General features: G+C 38.1%; 1 long non-coding RNA gene across 1 annotated transcript in view; it reads right to left on the reverse strand.

The window, feature by feature from the left end:
* Window positions 1–3,452: 3,452 nt before the first annotated feature.
* Window positions 3,453–13,829, reverse strand: part of LOC116421321 — a 34,311-nt gene continuing 23,934 nt past the window's right edge. Inside the window, exon 3 of the long non-coding RNA XR_004231643.1 lies at window positions 3,453–3,686. This is a non-coding gene — a long non-coding RNA (uncharacterized LOC116421321). The remainder of the gene's footprint in view (window positions 3,687–13,829) is intronic.

A 13,829-nucleotide genomic window follows, 5' to 3' on the forward strand; every position in this document is an offset into this window, starting at 1 on the left:
TTTACCATTTATAAAAGATGAAAGCAAATTTGCATACTAATGAGATGGATGTGCTTGTTTATCTTTACATAAAAGATTAAATGTTGGTATAATATTTGATCCTCCAGGATGCAGAGCATTCAGAAATATTTTACTGTGGCCAAATTTTTTGAGATTCCCACATTCAGTTTTGCAACTTCCAACCCATAGTTTAAGAAGCTTTGCTCTAGGTCACAGGGAGCTCCATTTGTTTGTTTTTTTAAGATGAGAACTTACTTCTGGCTAACAGGGCTTTTGTGTGTGACATTCTCAGGATCAAAAAACTTGACACATATGAGGTCACCTGTAGGAGTTGTTTTTAGGGTTTCCACATAAGGGGGAGAAAAGTATACATGGTTTGTTGGCAGACAGCTCCACTACATGAACAAATGGCAGAGATTTAGATCAAAGCTCCTCCACAAAGGATCTCTCTCTCTTTCTTTGTTCTTTGCAGAGCTGGGAGAGGAGAGGAGATTCATCTTTCACTGCCTAGGACAAAGTCTGGACATAAATACCATGAATGCAAAACTCCAAAAGGGATCAAGAGCAAGGGAAGTGGTATAGGTACCTTACTAGTACAAATGAAATGCTGATTAATGGCAGCTTGGCTCCTGCTACCCCACTATACAATGGATAGCTCGCTCTTGTTGTATTAAGTAACTTACTCAGAAAGTAGAAAACTGCCTATGTGGACAGTGTATCTGAATACTATGTAGGTTTGTGGCAGCCCTTTTCGTAGGGGCAAGAAACTGGAAAGTGAGTGGATGCCCATCAGTTGGAGAATGGCTGAATAAGTTATGGTACATGAAGTAAGAGAATATTATTATTCCTTAAGAAACTATCATCAGGATGATTTCAGAAAGGTCTGGAGAGACTTACAGGAACTGATGCTGAATGAAATGAGCAGAACCAGGAGATCATTCTACACTGCAACAATAAGACTATACCACAATCAGTTCTGATAGACATGGCTCTCTTCAATAATGAGATGATTCAGGCCAGTTCTAATGATCTTGTGATGGAGAGAGCATCTACACCCAAAGAGAGGAATGTGGGAACTGAATGTAGATGACAACACAGTTTTTTTTTTTTTTTACCTTTTTTTGTTGTTGTTTGCTTGCATTTTATTTTCTTTCTCATTCTTCCTTGTGCAACAAGAGAATTATATAAATACATACATATACATATATTTATAATTTATATTTTAACATGTTTAACATATATTGGATTATTTACCATTTGGGGGGGGAAGGAGAGAAAAATGTGGAACAATTGAAAAATTATCCATGCATATGTTTTGAAAATAAAAAGCTTTAATAAAAAAAATACTATGTAGGCAGCACCCATTCTGCCTCTGTATAAGGCTGATTTTGCCTGGAATCTCTTAAAAGTGCAGAGGAATGCTAGATGGTGTTGCCCAGAGCCAGCCACCTCATGCATTTTGATGTGGAACTTTTTGCTGCAGGACTACTGTGAGGCATCCTCTGCTGACGTATTGGAGGCAGCTTTGTTGACCCAAAGAGAGCCTCCTATAAAATAAGAAATCAGTCATAGTTCTAATCTCTAATTCTTCAAGTTCCTGTGGTACCTTTCTAAAGGTCTGAGAGTAAGCTGAGTCAATTGCTTAGTCTAGTTATTTGTTTGGACGTCTTATTATTATATTATTATACTGGGTATAAGCTCTATGAGGGCATCTTATCTAAATTTTGTATCTCCTCACTCAGAGAGAATTCTGCATGTGGGATATAATAAATGGAAATTTTGATTTATTAACCCCCCCCCCAAAATCAAAGCATGCTGAGGGAATTGTATGTACAGCCAACTCTAGGGCCTTGTCTCTGTAATCCAGTTCTGCATAATTGTCCAGATTCAATCTGCTTTGAAGTTTTGTGTAACAGATTCCTTTTTCCTTATCATTTAAATAATGAAATGTAGAGGGCTGTAAATAGTGGGGGAACTCTGGGTGAGGTATAAGACCCTTCATCCCAGAGGGAACCTGCTGACAATGTCTGGTTCGGCTCTCCATCTCCCTCTAGTTAGCTCTCACTGAGAAGTCAGGGAGGGCCGTGACTACCTGGGTTCTACTTGAAGCAAGGAATACTCACAGTAAGAGGCACTTACTTATCAATACAGTAGCAGGGTGCTTCTAGTTAGCACTTGTTATAGTGCTGTGGTGATGTGGTGGCCTAATGGTTCTACAGTGGGCACATGCTCAGTGTGCTGTAGTGATGTGATCTTACTCAATTCTAAAATATTTAGGGGCTGAAAGGATTCTGCCCGTTGTCCTTGCTGGCACAGGAGGAGCTAGAATTCCATTTTCCAATGAGGAATTTGCTGTTCCCACAGAAGTCCCATCAGAATATACACCTCAACTTGGGGGGAAAAAGCATTTCTATGGTTTTCTAAGGCATGGGGACCAGCTACTTATTTATTGGTTTTAATTATGATTTACTCTAAGTCAAGGTGAGTTCAAGGTGAGAGCCTGTCTCTGTGGTTGGCCAAAAAAAGAGGGTGGAATGAGGGATTTGCAATTGGACATTGCCACTGTGATTCATTTTGTTCAGCTGGACTCCTTTGTTTTGAAGGAGGATTCTAGGAGGGGGGAGAATCATTGGAAAATAATTGAAATGTAAAACAAAACAAAAAAAGATTTTTTTTTTTTAAAGAAAGAGTACTAGATACGGCCGAATAACCTAAGTTCAGGTTTTACAACTTCCATTTACCTGATGTTTGATTTTGAACAAGTCACTTGAGCATCAGAAATGGGAAGGGGAGACCAGAAGTTCTGATTGTCATATAAGTTGCCTGATTAGGCTCAGCTTTATCCCAGCCACATGTATAAAGACTTGCCAGGGAGACCTTCCATTCTGCCTCCAATAAAGCCAGTTTTCCCCTTATTTGCTGTTTTCACCATTCTTTGAAATCACACCACGTGGACAACCATCCATTCTGCCTTGACATAAGCCCAATTCTGCCTGAAATCTCCTAAGAATATAGAGAAATGTTAGATAGAGTGGCCCAACAGCCAACCATAAGACTTTGGTATGGCCGTAGGACACTCAGTCATTTATTTCATGCATTCCTTGTTCACATACTGGGTTCAGTTTGGTCTTAGGGAAAGAACTTTGGACTCAGCTCCAAGACATGTGGTTCTGCATCCTGGCTGTGTCACTTAATAGTTTTATTCACTTCAATAACCAAGTCACTTCATTTATCAAAACTTTAGTTTCCTTGTCTACTGAATGGGTGGATCTTATAACCACCTCCCTGAGAAAATGGGTTAGTATTAGGAGCAAAGTGGAATTAACTGAGGCACTGGAGGAGGTAGCAGGACGGGAGAGGAAAACAGGACTTGACAATAGTAGTTTCTGGGAGCAAACCAAAAGGCACTAACTCTCTTACTACATTATCTGAATACAAGAGAAAATGGCAAATAAGAAGACTGAAGAACTGGCTTTATTGGAGACAGAATGGAAGGTCTCTCTGGTAAGTCCTTTATACAGTGTGGCTGGGATAAAGCCTAATCAGACAACCCATGTGACCATTTTATCTACATTGACTTGGGTAACTTAGTCAAACAATTAGGCCATTAAGTCCAAAAGTCAAACAGGTACACAGAATTCAGATACAGGTGAGGTCCTGAAGAACTTCTTGTCCACATCTTCTCCCTAATTTTCCAGATGAAGAAACAGAAAGGGAAGAAGGGAAAGGACTGATTAAAGTAAGTCAAGTAACGAGAAACATAATTAGGATTTGAATCCAGATCCTCTTCCTCCAAATCCAGTTCTCTCCCCCAAGCCACTTTGCATTTGATTTTCTACAAATAAAGGTAGTGGGAGGAGAGAGTATAATTGTAAGTATGTTGAGCAAAGGTCGGCAGTTATATCCTACTCCTCCTGTGGTGCTAAATGAAGCTCCATGGGAATCTAAATAGGTAAAGTTCTAGGGGTCAAGGATGTATGGGAGCTGAAAGGAATTTATTAACCCCAATCCAAATATCAGCTGGGCCTGGAAACCCACTAATCCCTGCTGAAAGGGATTAGCCAAAGGGATTTCAACTAAGAGACTCTTTGTTATGTTGTTAAGTCATTTCAGACTCTTATGACCCCATTTGGGGTTCTCTTGGCAAAGGCACTGAGTGGTTTGCCATTTCCTTCTCCAGTCCATTTGACAGATGAGGAAACTGAGGCAAACAGGATTAAGCGACTTGCCCAGGATCATACAGATGGCAAGTGTCAGAGACCAGATTTGAATTCAGAAAGATGAGTCCTCCTGACTCCAGGCCCAATGCTCTATGGTACTACCTATGTCTTTTGTCCTTTATTAAAGGATACTGAATTTATTATGTTAGCCGAAATCATTTGTGGGTATGTCACAAAAGAGCTAAAATAGAAATGTCTATTTTCTTATTTCTTATATTTATATTATATATTATTTTTTACTATTATGCATATTAAACTGTGTATGAGCTGTTTTACAAAAAAGTTATAAATACTTCTTGTGGATTAAAAATTGCCTAGGTGCCTAGAAGTGGTACACAGTGGTTGAAATTGAGTGAAGGTACCAGGTAGCTGCAGTTTAGAGAAAAAGCAATAGAAAGCAAGTAGTTGACATCAGGACTCACAGCTCAGTAGAGAAAACAATTTAGCAAGGGAACATCAGTCAGCTTTATAGGAAAAGTAGTAAGCAATATTAGAAGCAGACAGATAAATGTTCTTGTCAAAGTACAATGTGACATCTTGAGTAGTCTGAGCTACAAGTGTTCCTTCCTCCATCTGTGATGTGGGAATCTCTTAGGGAGTATGACTCTGCATACATGGGGTAAGATTCTTCCATATTATTTACCTTTTAAATGTTTCATTAAATGACTTTGCTTTGAATTAACATGTTCTCTGTTTTGGTTTGGTCAATACTATTAAGCCATTTAAACATAATTATAGTAACTACATTGATATTTGGAGTCAGAAGAACTGAATTTGAAACCTTACATTGACACTGCTCCTGGATGGGAGAAGAAAAGGAAAAAAGAATAAATATTTGTGAAATGCCTACTATGTGCCAGGTGCTTTGTTAGATTCCTTCTCTTTAAAATAAGGGAATCAAATTAGATGATCTCTAGGCTTGGCTGTGCTAAAGATATTCTTCAGTAGTCAACATCATGTTCACATGGCCTAAGGGTAGTTCATGAGATCATAGATTTCTTTGAACACTAATTAGCCATCTGAATGTCTGGAGGATGATTTCATTAGACTACTGTTTGGAAGTACCCACTCCATTTGACCTAGCTAACAAAAATGGAAACCACTCAGTCTCACTAAATGAGATAAACCTGAGAAATCAGGTCAGAGTAATTGAAGAGACTGAATTCCATTGGCCTGTTATTCAGACAAAACTTAAGTCAAGACCATCAGCTCCTGCAGAAAGGCCCATCGCACCAAAATGGAAGGTAGTGGTAGTGTGTTTTATATTTACCAAAGTCATTTCCTTGGTCAGTCCCTCAGAACTTACTCTTAAAGATCGAATCATTTAATTCATTAAGCAACTGGGAAGATCAAATTCTAAAATCCCCGAGGTAAGAACCTCAGCAGGAAGGTATTCAATTCTCCTGCTTTATGTTTTGCTCAATTTCTTCACTTTTTATTTAACTTTAGGATTACTAGATGGGATGCTCCAAAATTGTAAATGCTTAGCATTATTTGGTCTGTTGTCGGGTGTCAAAGAGCCTAATCAGTTAACCTTTCAGTGACTCAAGAAAAAAATACAGAAAAGAAAAGAATGGAGTAGACATGCTGCTAGCATCATCTTGTATTTGGTCTTCTCATTTTACAGAGGTCAAGTAGGGTTCCAAAGCTTAAGATCACAAAGCAAATTACTAGAACTCAAACTCAACTCCATTGTCTTCCAGTGCACTGATTTGGGATGTTGTAGCATTATAGTATGGGGGAAAAAACACTGACTGGATCCAAATCCTTGCTCCTTTGTCATACATATTTACCAGTGGTACCCATTCATTTACCTTCTCTAGGTCTCAATTTCCCCTTCTTCAAAATGAAGGGCTTGCATGAAATTGTCAATAAAGTCCCCTCCAACCAAATCTATGATCAGGAGATTCCAATCTCTTAAAAGGTAGAAAAAGTGAGAGTTGGAACAGAGAGTTCCAGCTTCTGGCTTGGTGGGAGAAAGATGTGTGAAAAAGCAGCAGGAGAGGCACTGAGCTGAAGATAAAAGTAAAGGAGGAAATGGAACTGTGAAGGGGATTTGGAGCATTCTGAAATTATGAATAAGGAAAGAAACTTAATATGGGGAAAGGACAATTAAAGGACTTGAAAGAGCTCAAGTATTAGTAAGAGGGCTCTAAAGTTTAAAGTGGGGGACAAATGAGGTAAGAAGAATGCAAAGTTACAAGGATGAAAAGAAAGAAGATGAGGTGGTGGGAGAAGAAGAAGAATGGAGTAGGAGAAATATCAATCCCTCACCATGTGGGTGAGGCTAGTTTTTTTTTTCTCTTAAAAGATATTGACTTAATTTATTATTATTATTATTTTTTTTACCTGTATGATCTTATCAGCCGGGATTCATCATCCATAATTAATTCTTTAATACTCCCAAAAATAGGATTTTATTGGTATGAAGTTTCTCTCCACTGACACAGATTGCAAACTCTCAAAAAATTGGGGTGATATCCCTGTAACATCTACTATTATTTAACACAGAGGCCCCACCTCTCCAGTGTACCACCTGAATTTATTAAAATGTAACTGAGAAATGTTTAAGAAAATAAATAAAAATATATAAACCATAAAAAAAAGATATTGATTTAATTGACTGAAAAAACTAAAGATTCAGGCTATTGGAATGATTTTTCTGGGTCATGTGGGTACAAAAAATCATAAAGAGCTCCACCCCCTTCTTTGCTTGGCTGGCAGACTGCAACACGTGCAACTCAGTGGCAGGGATGCTCTGCCCTCCATGTAATCAGAGAGCATTATTTTTTTTTTTTTAATGGAAGAAGAAACATGGGGAAAAGAGATTTCTAGTCTGTGTCAGAGTGAAAGAATGGAACAAAGAGGAGGAAGGGAAAAAGAAAGGATCACTTAATCCATTCAGCTAAGTAAGAAATAAATTAGGCTCTTTCCAAAGAGAAAGAGACTGAATTGTATGAGAACAGTTGCTTGTTCTCATATATGTCCATAGATACTATTAGATGAGAGATTCTACAATGAGGATTAAAGAAGTAAAAAATAAGTAATGATTATTGCTAACTTTGCAGAAGTGTCTTATGGTGAAACTAATCACAATAGGAAGATCAGCTGCACCAGCAATGCCCCATCCCAATTCAAATGGGGCCACTGAGCTGTTCACCGAGTTCCCTGATACTGTGTATTGACTAAGAGAGTCACATATTAACATTATCTGTGTTCTATTGTATTTTTATTTATTTCATTAAATATTTCCCAATTATATTTTTAGGGAGTTTGTGTTGCTAAGCCAAGGGTTTAATACCTTTATTCTAAAACACTATTCACTACAAAGAATTCCTTTGGTCTTATCAAGTCAAACAACCGTTATCTACTTCTGGTGACTTAGAAGTGCACAAATGGTTTGCCCAGAAGACCTTTAGAAAACATGGCTAAAAATGACTAAATCTTAGGCAAGAAACTAAAGGCTAAAGGCAATGTTACCAAAGGTCACAGTCTCAAAAGAGGAAGAGCCATTTAAGAAATGAATAATAGGTGAGTAGAGAGTGTCTGAGAGAAAAAGAACTCTGGGAGATGACTAAAAACCATTACATTGAATTCCCAATCCCTATATTTATGCACACCTGCATTTTTGATTTCCTTCACAAGCTAATTGTACAATAATTCAGAGTCTGATTCTTTTTGTACAGCAAAATAATGTTTTGGTCATGTATACTTATTATGTATCTAAGTTATATTTTAATATATTTAACATCTACTGGTCATCCTGCCATTTAGGGAGGGTGGGGGTAAGAGGTGAAAAATTGGAACAAGAGGTTTGGCAATTGTTAATGCTGTAAAGTTACCCATGTATATATCCTGTAAATAAAAGGCTATTAAATTTAAAAAAAAAAAAAAAAAAGAGAGTGTCTGAGAATGAGATTTGGATTTTGGGATCATGGTTTCTGTAGGAATGGCAGATACAACTAACAAGGGCTGGTAGGAATCCCTTTATTTGGAGACAGAAGGAAATGGGAAGGAGAAAACTACCTATCTCTGACTTCCAAACTAGACATCAGAGATTTTAGCTATAGTAGAGAATAAAGAATAGCTATGGAGAATGAAATTCATAGCAAACAAAAAAATCTAAGAGATTAGGAAGCAATAATCCCCAATTTTTCAGATGTCTATAAGCAAATTCAAAAAGAAAAGTAGACTAGGCCGTAAAACAAAGGAAAATATGATTTCAAAGATATCATTCTTTGGCAAATTCAGCTACTGGAATATGTTTATGTAAAAGAATATTTTATTCAAATGAGTTAGATAAGCAGGGATTGAAAGAGTCATTTGTTTTCAGTCATGTCCCCATTTAAGGTTTTCTTGGCAGGATACTGGGATGGTTTGCCCTTTCCTTCTCCGGCTCATATTTTAGATGATGACACTGAGATAAAAAGGTGATATAACTTGCCCAGGGTCACACTACTAAGGGTCTGAAGTCAGATTTGAACTCAGAAAGATGTATCTTCCTGATTCCCGGGAGTGCTCTACCAAGTTGCACCCAATAGGTGTTTATTAGTGGCTTACTAGGTACCAGGCCCTGGGCCAAGTACTGGTTGGGATTTAAAAAAAGACAAAAACATGGTGGCTGCTCCCAAAGAGATCAGAGTCCAATGGGGGAGATAACATGCAAACAATTATGGGCATGCTATATAAACACACAATGCAAATAGAGAGCAGTCTCAGAGGGAAGGAACTAGCAGATATATGGGGCAGTCAGGTAGAAGCTAGGAAAGGCCCCCAGAAGAAGGTGAGATTGAGCCAGGGGGCAAAAATGAGGAGTGAGAACATTCCAGACATGGGCAATAGCCACAGAAAGGGGAAGATGGATTGTCAGATGTGAAGGAAAGCAAGGAGACCGTGGTCACATACATGATATGGAAGGAGAAAAGAGTTAGAAGATTGGAAAAGTAGGAAGGGGCCAAGTTGTGATGAGCTTTAAATGCCAAACAGAAGACTGTATTTAAAAGGAACAATTCCTACAATGAAATACAAGAACCAGATGGCAGAACAACATTGTGGAGAACATTTGGATAAAGAGCAAAGTAGGCAGAAATAGCAACAATATTGTTATCAGAGTATACTATCGGGAACCTGGACAAAAAGAAGAAATAGATGAGTAATTTGGGAAATAGCATGGTAGTGTGATATAACAATTGTTATAGATTTCAATTATCCACAGATCTGCAAAATTCATCTCTCATCAAAGCAAAGACTTTAATTGTTTTTTGACCTATAATTTGACCATTCAAAAGAAGAACCATAGATTGGAGAAGAACCATTCTTCTGGAGTTGTTTCTTACCAACAACAAATAACTGGTTGTGGGATGGGAATTATGGAAATATTGTTGGAGTGGTTATCACACCATTTTAGAATCTGTGCTAGAGAATGAGAGGACAGAAAGGTATAATCTGATGCACATACTAAATTTTGAAATGACAGATTTCAACAACTCTGAAGAAAAGACAGATAGGATCTAATGGCTTTAAATTCTACAGGAAAAGTCAACCCAGGAGAAAGAGAGGAAGTACTGAAAGATGAAATTCTGCAGACACAGAAAGACATAATTAAATGAGAAGAAAAAGGGAATTTTGTATTGAAGTTCTTTTTCATTCATAGAGATCCTAGTTTCTAATGAAACCAGACAGGGCACTCAGCAACTAATTTAGTTTTATATATACATATATATATATATATACACATACATATATATTTAATATATGTATGTATATATGTATACATGCATATCCCTACGTGTATGTTTGTGTGTACGTGTGTATGTATGTGTAAAAAGGAAATACAATAGCATGAATTTAAAAGTGTGACAAAGTCCTTTAAGGAGTGTGTAAAGAACACTAAAGTTCTGAGGTTGAAAAAGTTCAAGACAACAAAAAAAAGAATTTGGCTGGTATTTTTTAAAGCTACAATGGTTAAAAGGTGAAGACCAAAGCAGGGCAGGATCAGGTTATTCTAGAGCCAACTTAACCCAACTCACAGCAGATTGTTAAATTTTCAGTTCAAACATTCAGTTCCATAAATTTTTCATTTCAAAAATAAGTAAAAGCTACAAATCAAACCATTATTGTTTTTAATGGTCCATAAAGAAAATGTTAATAATGCATATTAAACTTAAAAGTGTGTCATGGGTATCTTCCCCCCACCTCTGAAAATCAGTTGTTAACCTTTATCAGCACACCCTGGATAGATTTGGTGCCCAGAGTGAGTGATGATGGGGAATGAGAGAAAATTGCTATTGGTCAGTCATTGCAGTCCTGTCTAACTCCTTGTGATCCCATTTGGGGTTTTCTAGGCAAAGATACTGGAATTGTTTGCCATTTCATTTTCCAGTTTATTTGACAGATGAGGAAACTGAGGCAAATGGAATAAAGTGACTTGCCCAAAATCACACAGCTAGTACATGTCTGAGGTCAGATTTGAACTCAGGAAAATGAATTCTTCCTGACTCTGGACCCAAAACTCTATCCATATGCTCAACTCTTAATTTTACTATTTTACTACTATTTTCTAAGTCAAGGGACTTTGTCCTGGAAAGGAGAAAAATGACCAAGAAAGCACATAGCTGCCTCTGCCACTTCAAGTCAGCACAACTTATGAACTATATCCTCTGGTACTGAAAGAAAGGGCCAGCGTGATTGCTAAGCTATTATCACAGATTTCTGGAAGATCATGGAGATTAGAAAGGTGCCATGTGACCAGAGAAGGGCAAATTTGGAAATGAAAGATGTGGAAGCTGCAAATTATAAGCCAGTGGTTTCATTTTCATTACTGGCAAAATTCTAGGATTCACTGTTTTAAAAAATTGTTAATAAATATTTAAAGGAAGTGATGAACACAAAGGGGCAGCTGGACGAAATGTGGGAGTGAGAGGGGATGGGATGATTAGGGGGTGCACTGAACCCATAGTCAGGAAGACCTAGTTCAAATCCAACCTCAGATTCTTTCTGGCTATATGACCCTCAGCAAGTCACTTTATCCTGTTTGCCTTAGTTTCCTTATCTGGAAAAGTAAATGGCAGATCACTTCAGTATCTTTGCCTAGAAATGTCTAAATGAGATCATAAAGAGTTAAACAGAACAAATGAACAACATCAATCACAGACTCAGCCTGGTTTCAGAAAGAACAAGTGATTCCAGGCTAATCCCATTTTCTTTTCTGATAGGTTTACTTGACCAATAGATCGGGGGTGACTAGAGATATTGTTCATTTTTGTTTCAGAAAAACGTTTGACAAAATCTTTCCTGTTTCTTGTGCAGAAAAGATGTAGAATTGAAATGTGGTTTAATATAAGTAGAATCAAAGCTTGCAGATGACTCAAGCCCAAGCTTTGGTCATTGAGATGAATTTTGAAGGAGACCTCCAATGGGATGCCTTGAAAACCTCTGGCTTCTGTTTCAGCCAATATCACGTTCATCCAATCAGCAGATGACACAAATCTGGGAGGATCAGCTAACAGGTTGGACGACAGACTCAGCATCCAAAAAAGTCTTGACAGGATAGAACATCGGGCTGAATCTCAGAAGGTGAAACCCAGCAGTATCATATGAAAAGGCTGATGTTTGGAATTTAAAAATCAATTTCGCTGCCTGACAAGAAATTTATCTGAAAATGACCTAAGGATTTTAGTAGACTGAAAGTACAATAATGCTAAGGTGATATTATTGTTTAGTGGTATCTGAATCCTTGTGATCCCCATTTGGAATTTTCTTGGCAAAGATATGGAGTGGTTTGCCATTTCCTTCTCCAGCTCATTTTAGAGATGGGGAAACTGAGGTAGAGTTCAGTGATTGAGACCCTAATCTAGACAGTAATAGGAAAATTAGGAAGAGAGAAAATTTGGAGGAAAGATGAGTTTCGTTTTTGGTGGCTAGATGGTGCAGTAGATAGAATTCTAGGTCTGCAGTCAGGAACCCTTATTTTTGTGGGATCAAATCCAATCTCAGATACTTATTAACTGTATGACCTTGGACAAATCACGTCACCCTTTATGTCTTAAGTTTTTTCAACTGTAAATGAGCTGGAGAAGGAAATGGCAAACCACAAACTCCAAATAAGATCACAGAGTCAGGCACAACTGAACAAGTTTAATTTTGGATGTATTAAGTTTAAGAGGTTTACAGAACATCCAGATTGAGATATCTCAATGGGCAATTGGAGATATGAAAATGGAGTTTGGGAGAGAGGTTAGAGTTAGATAAGTAGATCTGAGAATGATCAGCATAGAAATTATAATTGAATCCAAAGGAGCTGATGAGCTTACCAAGTGAAATAGTATGGAGAGAGAAGAAAAAAAGGTCCGAGGCAGAGCTTGGTTGGAACCTCACTTTTAACAGATGTGATGTGGATAAAGCTCTAGCAAAGAAGACAGAGAAGAGGAGTTCAAAGAGATGGAAGGAGAACAGGAAAGAGCAGTGATGTGAAAATCTAGAAAGAAAAAAGTCTTTCCAAAGAAGAAAAGGATGATCAACAGGATCAAAGACTTAAAGGTCAAAAAAGGATGAGGACTGGAAAAAACGACTATTAGATTTGCCAATTAAGAGATCATTAGTAAATTTAGAGAGCCGTTTTGGTGGAATGATGAGGTCAGAAGACTAATTGTACAGAATTAAGAATATGAGAGGACAAAGTGGGGAGCACAATGGATAGAACACTAACTCTGAAATCAGGAGGACCTGAACTCAAATCCAGTCTCAGACATTTAACATTTCTTAGCTGTATAGCTCCAATTGTCTCCCCTTCCAAAAAAGTGGGGGCACCTTTTGTAGACCATCTCGTTAAGGTTAGCCCCAAATGGGCAGAAGAGATTTAGGATGATACTTGGAAGGGATGGAAAGATCAAGGAATGGTTTTTTGACAATGGAGAAGGGGCAGCTAGATGATGCAGTGGATAAAACACTGGCCCTGAAGTCAGGAGGATCTGAGAATGGAGAACACAGGGGTGTGTTTATAGGCAATAAGGAAGCGAGAGACAGGGAGAGATGGAAGATTAGTGAGAGCAGGGATGATAGTGGGGATATCCATTGAAGAAAGATGGTAGAATGGGGTCACCTGTACCAGTACAGGGCTCAGCGAGAAGAAGGATCTCCTGTTCATGTGAGATAGAGTGAAGGGAGAGGATGTGATAAAAGACATCTGGTGATAGGAAATGAAGGAGAAGAGGAAATTTTCAGAAAATGACCTCAAATTTTTCAGTGAATTATAAGGCAAGCTTCTCACCTGAAAGGGGAAGGAGAGAGAGGAGCCATACTCTACCTGAGCCAATCCTGGTTGTATGACCCAGGGAAAATCATGTAACTTGGAATTTAGGCAATAGAGTAGCCATGCTCTACCTGAGCCAATCCTGGTTGTATGAGCCTGGGAAAATCATTTAGCTTGGAATTTTGACAGTTACCTAAGACAATTTGCAGAGAAATGGGGCTCTCTGATGAGGGTAGAGGAAATTTCCTCACCTGAAAGTTTCCTACCTTAGAGTCCCTCTTCCCATGCAGATCCTTCACTAATGTCCTGTTCCAAAAATGCATCTTGGAACCAAGATGACCCTGAATTTTGTTAACACC

This window comes from Sarcophilus harrisii, chromosome 2 (assembly GCF_902635505.1).
Source record: "Sarcophilus harrisii chromosome 2, mSarHar1.11, whole genome shotgun sequence".
In the NCBI taxonomy this organism is placed as follows: Eukaryota; Metazoa; Chordata; class Mammalia; order Dasyuromorphia; family Dasyuridae; genus Sarcophilus; species Sarcophilus harrisii.